Source organism: Arachis hypogaea, chromosome 16 (assembly GCF_003086295.3).
Source record: "Arachis hypogaea cultivar Tifrunner chromosome 16, arahy.Tifrunner.gnm2.J5K5, whole genome shotgun sequence".
In the NCBI taxonomy this organism is placed as follows: Eukaryota; Viridiplantae; Streptophyta; class Magnoliopsida; order Fabales; family Fabaceae; genus Arachis; species Arachis hypogaea.
The window spans coordinates 53,939,782-53,953,928 of NC_092051.1; the positions used below are offsets into that span (position 1 = coordinate 53,939,782).

Sequence of the window (14,147 nt, forward strand, 5' to 3'; positions counted from 1 at the left end):
TTTGGGCTAGAATTGTATCAACATGGTTCAGCTCCATGACTCCCTTAGTGTTGTGCCTTTCTGATGCATAGTAGTACTCATTCTCAGCCACTGTCTCAATCACTTCAATGGCTTCTTCCACGGTCTTTTTCTTGTTCAATGAACCTCCTGATGAATGGTCTACAGCCTTCCTTGATTCATAAGAGAGCCCATCATAGAAGATGTGCAATTGCACCCAATCATGGAACATGTTTGGTGGGCATTTCCTTGTCAAGTCCTTGAATCTCTCTCATGCCTCGTAGAGAGTTTCACCATCTTGTTGTCTAAAAGTCTGGACCTCAGATCGAAGCCTATTGACCTTTTGTGGAGGGTAGAAACGTGCCAGAAACTTGCCTTCCACCTCATCCCATGTGGTTAGGCTCCCCCTTGGGAATGATTCCAGCCACTTAGCTGCCTTGTCCCTAAGTGAAAATGGGAACAAGAGCAGTTTATAGGCATCTTCCTGGACTCCATTGGACTTCACAGTGTCACAGATTCTCAGGAATTTTGTGAGATGTTGGTTTGGGTCTTCATTAGCACTTCCTCCAAAGGAACAATGATTTTCCACCAATGATATTAGCTGTGGCTTGAGCTCAAAATTGTTGGCCTGAATGGGTGGTTTCTGGATGCTACTACCACAATTCCCAGAGGTTGGGTTTATGTATGAACTAAGAACCCTCCTCTCAGGAATGGCATTGTTTCCATCAGCTCTCTCATGGTTGTGAACTTCTCTATCCATGTTGAGATCTAGAGCTTCCTCAAAGTTGTCCTCAGATTCTCCTTCAGATTCCTCTTCTCCCACTACTCTCTTCCCTCTTGCTTCCCTTCTAAGTTTATGAAGGGTTCTTTCCGGTTCGGTATATGGAGGAGTTGATGTCCCTCCTCTCCTACCTGTCATACAAGAACACAGCTCAAACACAAACAAGTGAAATACTCTTGGTTAATGGAAGAGTATGGTTAGATCAATTGAGGAATTAAATCAAACAGTTAGTGAGTCAGTGAGTTAGTTGCATGGATTTAAAGGCATAAAGAAGGAAAGCATGTAAAAGTGCAGAAATTAAAATTCAACAAGTATCTAGAACAGAATTAACAAAGCAAGAGAAAATTGCTCAATCTAGTTAGCTTCCAATTTGAGAATTGTCAATCGAAAACCAATCCCCGGCAACGGCGCCATAAACTTGATGCACATAAACTAGTTATGCTACGATTTAGGAAATTGCACGATCGGCAAAATTCCTTCCGGCAAGTGCACCGGTTATCGTCGTCAAGTAAAAACTCACAATAGAGTGAGGTCGAATCCCACAAGGATTGGTTGAGTGAGCAATTCGGATTAGAAGTGTGTTCTAGTTGAGCGGAATCAAGAATTGAGATGATAATTGCGGAATCTAAAATTGGCGGGAAAAGTAAATGACAAGAAAATTAAATGGCTGAATCTTAAATTGCATGAATTAAAGAGCAGAATGTAAATTGCTGAAATTAAAAGGGAATGGGGATGATTGCAAGAATTGAATTGCAGAATGTAAAGAGAAAGTGGAAATCAGAAATGGGGAATTCATTGGGTTTAGGAGATATTGAAATCTCCGAATCAAAACATGTAAATCTCTTCCTCAACCAATGCATTCATTAAATTTTGCTTGGCAATCTTATATGATTGGATCCCAATTCCTTGGCTCACCAATGCTCTCTAAAAACAAACAAATTCCCAATCCCTTGGTTTAAATGTTCATAAGAAGAGATGATGCTTGATCATTGATTATACCACACAATTTCATGAACCACAATTTGGTAGGATTACATGTCACAATATCCATCCAAACCCCAATCCAATCCACTGTGAGAAAGCTTCTCTAGCATGAATCCTCCATTCCTTTCCCAAGGCTCCGAAGGATTCCAAATATGAGTAGTCTCTTTCCCAAGACAACTACTCAATGGAATTAGATCGAGAAGCTTTCTAACAAATTTCAAGAGAAAAGATTGAAGAAGAAGATAAACTATTATTGATTCATTGAATTACAATAGAGCTCCCTAACCCAATGAAAGGGGGTTTAGTGAATCATAGCTCTGAATTCAATTACAAAGAAAAGGAAACTAGCTAAAAGTGAAAGTAAAAGTCCCCTCTAACTTAACTTCTATCCTATTTATACACTTTCTATATTGAGCTTCAGTTGTGCTTCTTGGGCTTTGAGGCCTCTCCTTGCTTTTCTTTTGCCTTGGGTTTATGATCCATAATCTTGATGAGGTTGTTGATCCAAGTCCTGTAACATTTATTGAGCCAACTTAGTGATAATCAAATAATGACACATGACTCAATAAATTGAGATTTCAAACTCATCAATCCTTCAGGCCCAATCCCATAAACCATGATATTCAATTGGGTTTCATACCAAAGTAAGTTTAAGTTAATAATTGTGCTCAAAGACTAACTTAAATCACAATATTTTTGGCCCAGAAACCCTTTTCAAGAGTGGCGTTTAAGTTGTAGTTTAAGCTTAAACTGCAACTTAAACGCCAGACACTTCCAGTGAGGCCATTTGTAGAGGCACGTTTAAGCTTTAGTTAAGGTTAAACTGAAGCTTAAACGTGGAAATGGAAGAAGGTAGCCCTGGAGAGTAATGTAGTCGAACACGTTTAACCTCCAGTTTAAGGTTAAACTGGAGGTTAAACGTGGAAAGGGAATGAGGCATCCTGGAGGTCGAACACGTTTAACCTCCAGTTTGAGGTCAAACTGGAGGTTAAACGTGGAAAGGGGTGGAGGCATACTGGAGGTCGAACACGTTTAACCTCCAGTTTGAGGTCAAACTGGAGGTTAAACGTGGAAGCTTGGAATGGTGGCCCTGGAGGTGTCGAACACGTTTAACCTCCAGTTTGGGGTCAAACTGGAGGTTAAACGTGGAGGTGGAGAGAGCAACCCTGGAGTGAAAGAAAACGTCGAACACGTTTAAGCTCCAGTTTGAGTCAAACTGGAGCTTAAACGTGGAAGCTTGGAGAGAGCAACCCTGGAGTGGAGAAACTATCGAACATGTTTAAGCTCCAGTTTGAGTCAAACTGGAGCTTAAACGTGGAATGGCCCCTGGTACTCTTCCTGGTTCTGGCGTTTAACCTCCAGTTTGAGGTCAAACTGGAGGTTAAACGTGGAACTCCTCCCTGGGTGGCATACTCATTCTGGCGTTTAACCTCCAGTTTGAGGTCAAACTGGAGGTTAAACGTGGAGTGCTCCTTAAGTGAGGCTTTTCATTCTGGCGTTTAACCTCCAGTTTGAGGTCAAACTGGAGGTTAAACTTCAATCCCAGCATTACTTATCCTTCATGATTTTGGCGTTTAAGCTCCAGTTTAGGCTTAAACTGGAACTTAAACTCCACATGTGATATTCAAGCTTCCTTTATTGATTTTGTTGCTTCCTTGCTTAGCCTCTTCTTCCCTGAAATCATCCAAACAATTGCATCAAAGTCTTGCAAAATTCCATGAGAAATCTTTCATTCATAGCATTTAAGTAATATAACTAAAACTCATGGAATTTGCATCAAAATCATATTGTTTGGGATGGTTCATTACTTTGTTCTACATTTACCATTTTTGGTCACTTTAAGCTCAAGAAAATGCATAAAACAACTAAAACTAACAGAAAAATGCTAGTGAAACTAGCCTATGATGCCTTGGCATCAAGTCTCCAAATACTGAGAAGCCATCCATGAAGACTTCCAAGAACTTCTCTACCATATCAGAGAAGATAGAGAGCATGCACCTCTGAAAGGTTGCAGGTGCATTGCACAGACCAAAAGGCATTCTTCTATAAGCAAATACTCCAGATGGACATGTGAATGCCGTTTTATTTTGGTCTTGAGGATCCACTGCAATTTGGTTGTAGCCTGAATAGCCATCCAAAAAGCAGTAGTATTCATGGCCTGCTAGTCTCTCTAGCATCTGGTCTATGAATGGTAAATGAAAATGATCCTTTCTGGTGGCTGTATTGAGCCTTCTGTAGTCAATACACATGCGCCACCCTGTAACTGTTATTGTGGGAACCAGTTCATTCTTTTCATTATGAACTACTGTCATGCCTCCTTTCTTGGGGACAACTTGGACAGGGCTCACCCAGGGGCTATCAGAAATAGGATAAATAATCTCAGCCTCTAGTAACTTAGTGACCTCTTTCTGTACCACATCCTTCATGGCTAGATTTAGCCGCCTCTGTGGTTGAACCACTTGCTTAGCATCATCCTTCAATAGGATCTTGTGCATGCATCTTGTTGGGCTAATGCCCTTAAGATCACTTATGGACCACCCAAGAGCTGTCTTGTGTGTCCGTAGCACTTGTATTAGTGCTTTCTCTTCTTGTGGATTTAAAGCAGAGCTTATGATCACTGGAAAAGTGTCACCCTCTCCCAAAAATACATATTTCAGGGATGGTGGTAGTGGTTTGAGCTCAGGTTTAGGAGGTTTCTCCTCTTCTTGAAGGATTTTTAGAGGTTCTTTAATTTCCTCTGGTTCCTCCAGATCAGGCTGAACATCTTTAAAGATGTCCTCTAGCTCTGATTTAAGACTCTTAGTCATATTGATCTCTTCCACCAAAGAGTCAATAATATAAGTGTTCATGCAGTCATTTGATGTGTCTGGATGCTGTATAGCTTTGACAGCATTTAACTTGAACTCATCCTCATTGACTCTCAGGGTCACTTCCCCTTTTTGTACATCAATAAGAGTTCGTCCAGTTGCTAGGAAAGGTATTTCTAGAATGAGAGTTGCACTCTTGTGCTCCTCCATTTCCAGCACTACAAAGTCAGTGGGAAAGGCAAATGGCCCAACCTTGATAATTATGTCCTCAATTATGCCTGATGGATATTTAATGGAGCCATCAGCAAGTTGAAGACATATCCGGGTTGGTTTGACTTCTTCAGTCAACCCAAGCTTTCTGATAGTAGATGTAGATATTAAGTTGATACTTGCTCCAAGGTCACATAGAGCTGTCTTAGTACAAGCACCCTCTAATGTGCATGGTATCATAAAGCTTCCTGGATCTTGAAGCTTTTCTTGTAAGCTTTTCAGAATGACTGCACTGTATTCTTCAGTGAGAAACACTTTTTCAGTTTCTCTCCAATCCTTCTTATGACTTAAGATCTCTTTCATGAACTTAGCATAAGAGGGTATTTGCTCGAGTGCCTCTGCAAACGGGATCTTTATCTCAAGAGTCTTGAGATAGTCTGCAAAGTGGGAAAATTGTTTATCCTGTTTCGCTTGGCGGAGTTTCTGAGGATAAGGCATCTTGGCTTTATATTCTTCAACCTTAGTTGCTGCAGGTTTATTCCCTATAGAAGTGGTTGGAGAAGCCTTCTTAGAGGGGTTACTATCAGCACTTGCAGGTGTCTGATCCCTCATTGGCGTTTGAACGCCAGGATTGGGTGCAGGATGGGCATTTAACGCCAGTTTTTCTCCCTTTCTGGCATTTGAACGCCAGAACTGGGCAAGGAATGGGCATTTAACACCAACTTTTCTCCCTTTTCTGGCGTTTGAACGCCAGAATTATTCCTCTCTGGGCTCTTGCTGTCCTCAGAGGGATTTTGGGCAGTGGTTTGATCATCCTCTGTCATTTGTTCCTTTCTTGACTTTTTGCTACTTTGAACTAAATTATTCAATGTCTTCCCGCTCCTTAGTTGAACAGCTTGGCATTCCTCTATTATCTGATTAGATAGCTGCTGTCTTGTCTGATTTAATTGTGCTTCTATATTCTTGTTAGCATTTTTAGTGTCTTGGAGCATCTCCTTGAATTCTGCTAATTGTTTTGTCATTAGAAGTAATTGCTGATTTAGTTCAACAATCTGTTCTTGAGGATTAAGATCAGTAGTTGCTACCATAGCTTCTTTTTCTTTGAATGGCTCATTGCTTGAGTACAGATGTTGATTTCTAGTAACTGTATCTATGAGTTCTTGAGCCTCTTCAATTGTCTTTCTCATGTGTATAGATCCACCAGCTGAGTGGTCTAGAGATATTTGAGCTCTTTCTGTAAGCCCATAGTAGAAGATGTCTAGCTGTACCCACTCAGAAAACATTTCAGAGGGGCATTTCCTTAGCATCCCTCTATACCTCTCCCAAGCATTATAAAGGATTTATGATCCTCTTATTTAAAGCCTTGGATGTCTAGCCTTAGCTGTGTCATCCTTTTTAGAGGATAAAATTGATTCTGGAATTTGTCTGATAACTGTCTCCATGTTTTTATGCTTGCTGTGGGTTGGTTATTTAACCACCTTTTAGCTTGATCTTTTACAGTAAATAGAAACAGTAATAATCTGTAGACATCCTGATCCACTTCTTTATCACGTACTGTGTCAGCAATTTGTAAGAACTATGCCAGAAACTCAGTAGGTTCTTCCTATGACCCTAGAGTCCTTCTAGACTGTTCATTTCCACTTATGTCCATGACAGAGAAAAGGGAATTGATATGAATTGCAAATAAATTATAATTTTTTTAAGGTAACCGAAATTAGAATAAGATAAAATAAAATAAAATAAAATAAAATAATTGAAAAATTGAATATAAATTCGAAAATTAGAAGAAATTGAAATAAAAGCAAATTGAAGACTAAATTAATTAATTAATTAAAAAGATTTTGAGATTAGCAATCAAAAAGATATGATTGAGGATTATTTTGGAAAAGATATGATTGAGAAGATATGATTGAAGAAATTAAAAAGATTTGATTTTTTTTTGAAAGAGATTTGAAAAGATCAATTTTTGAAATTAGAATTCTGACTTGATTAAAAAGAAGAGATATGATTTTGAAAATCTTTGACTACTTTAATGTTAAATTTCAAAAATTATGAGTAAAATAAGGAAAATATATTTTTTTGATTTTTAAATTTTAATGAGGAAAGAGAAAAACAACAAAACGACACTAAACTTAGAAATTTTAGATCAAAACAAAGAGAACAAACAAGAAAACTTTGAATGTCAAGATGAACACCAAGAACACTTTGAAGATCAAGATGAACACCAAGAACAAATTTTTGAAAAATTTTTAAGTAAATAAAAGCACAAAAACACACCAAACTTAAAATTTTTAGAAAATCAAACACAAATTTTCAAAAAATTAAAGGAAAATACAAAGAAGACACCAAACTTAGAATTTTTGAAGATCAAGAAACAACTAAGAGTATGAAAATTCAAAAAATTAAAAGAAAGTAAAAGCATGCAATTGACACCAAACTTAAAATATGAAAATAAACTCAAATAAAAGACTCTAAACCAACAAAAGTAAAATATTCCTAATCTAAGAAACAAGATAAGCCGTCAGTTGTCCAAACTCGAACAATCCCCGGCAACGACGCCAAAAACTTGGTGCATGAAATCACAATCACACTTTTGCAATTCCGCACAACTAACCAGCAAGTACACTGGGTCGTCCAAGTAATACCTTACGTGAGTATGGGTTGATCCCACGGAGATTGTCGGCTTGAAGCAAGCTATGGTTATCTTCTAACTCTTAGTCAGGATATCAATAATTCTCAGGTTTAATTGTAAAAAGTAGAAGAACATGAAATAAATACTTGTTATGCAGTAATGGAGAATAGGTTGAGGTTTTGGAGATGCTTTGTCTTCTGAATCTCTGCTTTTCTACTGTCTTCTTCTTCATGCACGCAAGGCTCCTTCCATGGTAAGCTTTATGTTGGGCATCACCGTTGTCAATGGCTACTTCCCGCCCTCTCAGTGAAAATGTTCCAAATGCGCTGTCACCGCACGGCTAATCATCTGTCGGTTCTCGATCATGTCGGAATAGGATCCATTGATCCTTTTGTGTCTGTCACTACGCCCAACACTCACGAGTTTGAAGCTCGTCACAGTCATCCCTTCCCAGATCTTACTCAGAATACCACAGACAAGGTTTAGACTTTTCGGATCTCAAGAATGACTGCCAATAATTCTAGCCTATACCACGAAGGTTCCAATCTTAGATTAGAAACCCAAGAGATACACATTCAAGCTTGATAGCATGTAGAACGGAAGTGGTTGTCAGGCACGCGTTCATAGGTGAGAATGATGATGAGTATCTCGGATCATCACATTCATCAGGTTGAAGTGCGAATGAATATCTTAGAATAGAGGCAAGCATGATAGAATGGAAAACAGTAGTAATTGCATTAATTCATCGAAACACAGCAGAGCTCCTCACCCCCAACCATGGGGTTTAGAGACTCATGCCATAGAGAATACAATATGAAACGTGTAAAATGTCATGAGGTAGAAGATGAATTACTAAAAGTAGTTTTTATAGTAAACTAGTGACCTAGGGTTACAGAAAATGAGTAAGCTAGGGTGTTTAGTGTAAAAATCCACTTCCGGGGCCCACTTGGTGTGTGCTTGGGCTGAGCATTGAAGCTTTCATATGTAGAGACTTTTCTTGGAGTTAAACGCCAGCTTTTGTGCCAGTTTGGGCGTTTAACTCCAGCTTTTATGCCAGTTCTGGCGTTAAACGCCAGAATTCTTAAGCTGACTTGGAATGCCGATTTGGGCCATCAAATCTTGGGCAATGTATGGATTATTATATATTGCTGGAAAGCCCCTGATGTCTGCTTTCCAACTCAATTGAGAGCGTGCCAATTAGGCTTCTATAGCTCCAGAAAATCCACTTCGAGTGCAAGGAGGTCAGAATCCAACAGCATCTGCAGTCCTTTTTCAGCCTCTGAATCAGATTTTTGCTCAGGTCCCTCAATTTCAGCCAGAAAGTACCTGAAATCACAGAAAAACACGCAAAATCATAGTAAAGTCCAGAAAAGTGAATTTTAAATAAAAATTAATAAAAATATAATAAAAACTAATTAAAATATACTAAAAACATTCTAAAAACAATGCCAAAAAAGCGTATAAATTATCCGCTCATCACATGGTAAATATGCAAGAATGATAAAATCTAACAACTACTAATTGCAAGAAAAGTAAATTCACAACTCAATCATCAATAAAGGAAACATCAACATCAAATTGCATTAAATGTAAACCAGATCCAACATGAGTTCATCATCACAAAAGATTTCAATTCTGCCTTTAAGATTTCATTGCTTGAGTCCATGTGTGCTAGTCTAAGTTTCCTGTTGTCATTTTCATCCTGCTTAAATGTATGCTTGTCCTTTAAGTTAAATAAAGAAAATATTATGAAAAACCAGAGTGGAGTTCATCTTGTGGAGTAAGTTCTCAATGTTTGTGGTGTGGTAATTGGTTAGCTAAGTTGGTTCACCAACAAGGTACACAGGCAACTAGATGTTCTGAATCCTATGCTTGAAGCACATTCTATGAGACTAGTTAAATAACAAGGTCCTAATAAGAAAAAGAAAAAGAACAGTGAGAGTTGGAAAAAGAAAGAAAAAGAATAAGAAATAAGGCTAGGCACCAGGGGTTTAAATCTTGAGGGATGTGTCTGTGGTGTTCCTGTGCTAAGGATCTGCTTGGATGAATAAGTTCTCGGGAGTGCTTCATCACTTGGTAACTTGGGTTAACTAACCCAGGATTATCAACTGAAAATCCACTATCAAGAGCAACCTTGCTACAGAACATTTAGCAACCCAAAGAGGTACTGGACACCAAGGCCTCAAGGAAAGAAAATAACAAACCATATGCCTATGGTGAGCATGTATGGGGGAGAGAGACTTGAGGGAGTAAGTCCTTAGGGTTGTTTCAACACCTAGCACCTTGAACCAACTGTTTCGGGAGTGTTGGCTGAAAGCTTATTTTAAAGAGTCGCCCCGTCACAAAGCACTTAGCCTAAGAATGCAATAAACCCTGAAAAGAAAGGGAAGATCAAGGAATAAATATCTCATAGGATGCAATCAAGCAAATGTTCAAGAACATGATAGGGACCTGAAAACCAGTAAAGGAATGAATCTAAGTTGCTATGCATAAAACCCCAGAAACTAAGAGCTTAACTTCTATAATAAGAACTTGTGTCTCTTGTTCTTTTATTCATCATTCTTATGTTTTAGTACTTGCTTAGGGACAAGCAAGCTTTAAGTTTGGTGTTGTGATGCCAGGGCATTTTGGTCAGTTTCACTGACCTTTTTCTTTACTCTTTTAGGATAATTTCATGCATTTTCTTAGTAAATAAGCAAGTTTTGGGTGAATATACACTTACATCTTGATTCAAGCAAACATTGTGAATTTTACAAGATTTCATGAGAATTATGCATGAAATAAATGACAATATGGATGATGCATGATCTCATGACTTAAAACAAAGCTTTGATGCACCTTGTTTGTTTGATTTCAGGACAAAGGAAGCAAAGAAAAGCCACGTTAGCAGCCACGTTAGCTTCACTAACGTGACCACTAACGTGGAATGGGAGTGAGCTTGCAATGTTAGTGGTAAAGTTACCACCAATAACGCCTTCGAAAGCCATCATAACCCACGTTAGTTACACTAACGTGGGAACTAACGTGGAAGGAAGGGGGAGCTCCAATGTTAGTGGTAAAAGTGAACACCACTAACGTTCCAAAAGGCCACACATAGCCATGTTAAGAGTCACGTTAATCTAATTAACGTGAACTCTAACGTGGAGTGAGAAGAGATCGCCAACGTTAGTGACACTCACCTTTGTCACTAACGTTGGATCAGGCCAAGATTGCCCACGTTAGTGGTCACGTTAAGACCACTAACGTGAAGGGTAACGTGGAGCAAAAGAATGATGTGCCAACATTAGTGACACTAACCTTTGTCACTAATGTTGGAGATGGCAAGCATACCCACGTTAGTGGTCACGTTAATGCCATTAATGTGAGGTACTAACGTGGGAAAAGGGGGAACTTTGAAGCGTTAGTGACAAAGGTGAGTGTCACTAATGCTCTCGAAGCCTTGGCATGCCCACGTTAAGGGCCACGTTAGTTACACTAACGTGGACCATTAACGTGGAAGAGAGGGACAAAGAGCAACGTTATTGGTAAAAGTGAGTGCCAATAACGCTTGGGAAGGGCTAAGAGGCTACGTTAGTGGTTACATTAGTACCACTAACATTGAAGTTAACGTGGATCACTTAGTTTGGAACGTTAGTGACAAAGTTATCGTCACTAACGCTCTCGAACCAAAGTTTACACTTAACGTTAACGCCACTAATGTCCTAACTAACTTCCCATCATGCCTAACTTACACTTTCTTTGCAAGCAAAGCTGAGCCCACTACAGACTGTAACTGCTTCAACTAAAGATCAAGGGCCCATATCCAAGACTTGAAGAGCTAACTAGAAGATCTGAAGAGTAGTATATATATGGATAGTTTTGAATTAAATAGAAGGCTGGATACTGGAGAACTATACCTTGTATATTTTACTTTCTCTGTAACTTCTAGTTTAATTTTGAGAATGCATTCTTCTTTATCATCTTCTATTTCCAGAGCTATGAACAACTAAACCCCTTTTCATTGGGTTAGGGAGCTCTGTTGTAATTTGATGGATCAATAATAGTTTTCATTATTCTTCCTCTTTCTTTTCTCTTTATTTTACTAGAAAGCTTTCGTTCTTCATCCAATTGGTTAGCTATCTTGTAAGAGGAATGAGGAGATCATGCTAGAAATGCTTTCTCATGCTAGACCAAATTAGGGTTTGGATGGATATAGTGACATATAATCCTACCAACACTTTGATTTGGGAATGCATGTGGTATAATCAGTGACCAAACTTCATCTCTTCCCATGAGCAATTAAATTAAGGAATTGGGCAATTGTTCAAGCTTAGAGAGATTGGGTTGCCAAGGAATTGGAATCCAATCACTTAAGATTGCCAAGGAGATCAATGAATGCATTGATTGAGGAAGAGATGAGAATGAACTTGATCCAAAGAATACAACATCTCCTAAGCCCAATGAATCCCCCATTTCTGATCTTACCCATTCTCTTTATTTTCTGTCATTTACTTTTCTGCTCATCTTCCCCAAATCCCCATTTAAGATTCTGCAATTTACTTTATGCAATTTACATTCTGCCATTTATTTCCAGCATTTACATTCTCTATTATTTACTTTCCTGCCATTTAATTTTCTGCAACTCCTTAACTCAATTTCTGCTTAGCTCAACTAGAACATTCCTCTAATTAAAGTTGCTTGACCAATCAATCCCTGTGGGATTCGACCTCACTCTATTGTGAGTTTTTACTTGACGACAATTCGGTATACTTGCCGAATGGAAATTTGTTGAAAGACAAGTTTCCGTGCATCAGGGTCGTCTCCTTAGGATTACAATGAAGTGGTCAATTATTGGCTATAAAGGGGCAAAGGGGGTTTTGATTTATAAGAGGAGCAAGAAAAGTAAATCGAGCATAAATTAAGAAAGCAAGTAATACAGAGAGACATTCATGGCAAGAGTCGAGGTCATAGGCTTTCCATCTTAGTCACTAATGATAATAATTAACAAGAATTTATCTTATTTCGTCATCTCCAACATTGGAAGAAGGTGTAAGTTATCTTCCATGAGAGAAAGTCAAACCAAACTAGTTAATCTCAAATCAAAATTCCTAATCAACTCCCTAATTGAATTAGCAAAAGATTAGAGTCATTGAAAATGATATTAACTAACAATTCTAAATCACCAACATAGGTTGGGTTTTCATGACTCAAGATTGCCTAATTACTCCTTCCAAGCCAAAAATGCTCAAAGTCTACTCGAAGATCCAACCAAGCATTTTGTCAAACACTTGGTGGGTACTAAAGGGAAGTATGGTAAATATGCAAGAATGATAAAATCTAACAACTACCAATTGCAAGAAAAGTAAATTCACAACTCAATCATCAATAAAGGAAACATCAACATCAAATTGCATTAAATGTAAACCAGATCCAACATGAGTTCATCATCAGAAAAGACAGCAAAATGAGAAATTAACATTACAACTAAGAAAATTAAGATGTGGACATGAGAAATTGTAGAAGAAACAAAATGAAAGTAAGGAATTAAACATGGATCTATGACAAATTAACCTAATCCTAACCAAATTCTAGAGAGAAGAGGGAGCTTCTCTCTCTAGAAAACTAACTAAAGGCTCATGTTGACTAACTAATTGCTCCCCCTTTGCTTAGACTTCAATTCTGCATGAAATACACTCAGAAACAAGTTGGATTTGGGCCTGGGCAGCTCAGAAATCGCCCCCAGGATTTTGCCTTTAAGTGGGTCACGTGAGAGTATCGGCGCGTACGCGCCATGTGCGTGTGCGCGTTGATTGGCAAATTCTTCATCCGCGCGGACGCGTCATGTACGCGTGCGTGTCTCTATGCGAAACCACTTCTGTGCGTTCGCGCCTTGTACGCGTGTGCGCCCATTGATGCAATCCCAATCTTTGTTTCTTCATGCATTCTCCTCTTTATATGCTTTTCTCCTCATTTCTTCCATCCAATACTTGCCTTATGAACCTGAAATCACTCAACAAACACATCAAGGCATCGAATGGAATTTAAGTGAATCAAAATCACTAATTTAAGGGCCTAAAAAGCATGGTTTTGTACTTAAGCACAATTCAAAGGAGAATTACAAAACCATGCTATTTCATTGAATAAATGTGGGAAAAGGTGGTATAATCCCCTAAAATAAGCACAAGATAAATCACAAAATCGGGGTTTATCAAGAGGCTCTCTCCTCTCTCTTAGGTTTTAGGATTATGAAATCTCTTAGTTTATGGTTATTTCTTCATTCCAGGTTCAATGTTTCTTTAATTTATGTTCTCTTCTACTTCTATTTATGCTATGACTTTAGTTTATTTATTTTCCCAATTTGATTTATGAACTCCATGTTAGGATTGATTTTCTCTATTTAATGCAATTTGAGGTATTTCAGATTTATGATTGTTTTTTTCTATTTGTGATATAAATAATTTGGATTTTTCCCCTTTTGGCTTTGGTTGAGTAATTGGTGACACTTGAGTTATCAAACTCAGCTGTTGATTAAAAATTGGAATTTGCTGATTGATTTGGATCCCTCTAAAGCTAGTCTTTCCATAAGAGTTGACTAGGACTTGAGGAATCAAGTTGATTAGTCCACTTGACTTTCCTTTATTTAGTAAGGGTTAACTAAGTGGGAGCAATAAACAATTCTTATCACACCTGATAAGGATAACTAGGATGGAATTTCCAGTTCTCATACCTTGCCAAGAGTTTTTCTAATTTTTAATTT

General features: G+C 38.3%; 1 non-coding gene across 1 annotated transcript; it reads left to right on the forward strand.

Annotated features, from left to right (window-relative positions):
- Positions 1-227: 227 nt before the first annotated feature.
- LOC112760366 (small nucleolar RNA R71) lies at positions 228-331 on the forward strand. The gene has a single exon (XR_003180810.1). It is a non-coding gene; the product is annotated as a small nucleolar RNA R71 (small nucleolar RNA).
- Positions 332-14,147: the final 13,816 nt, after the last annotated feature.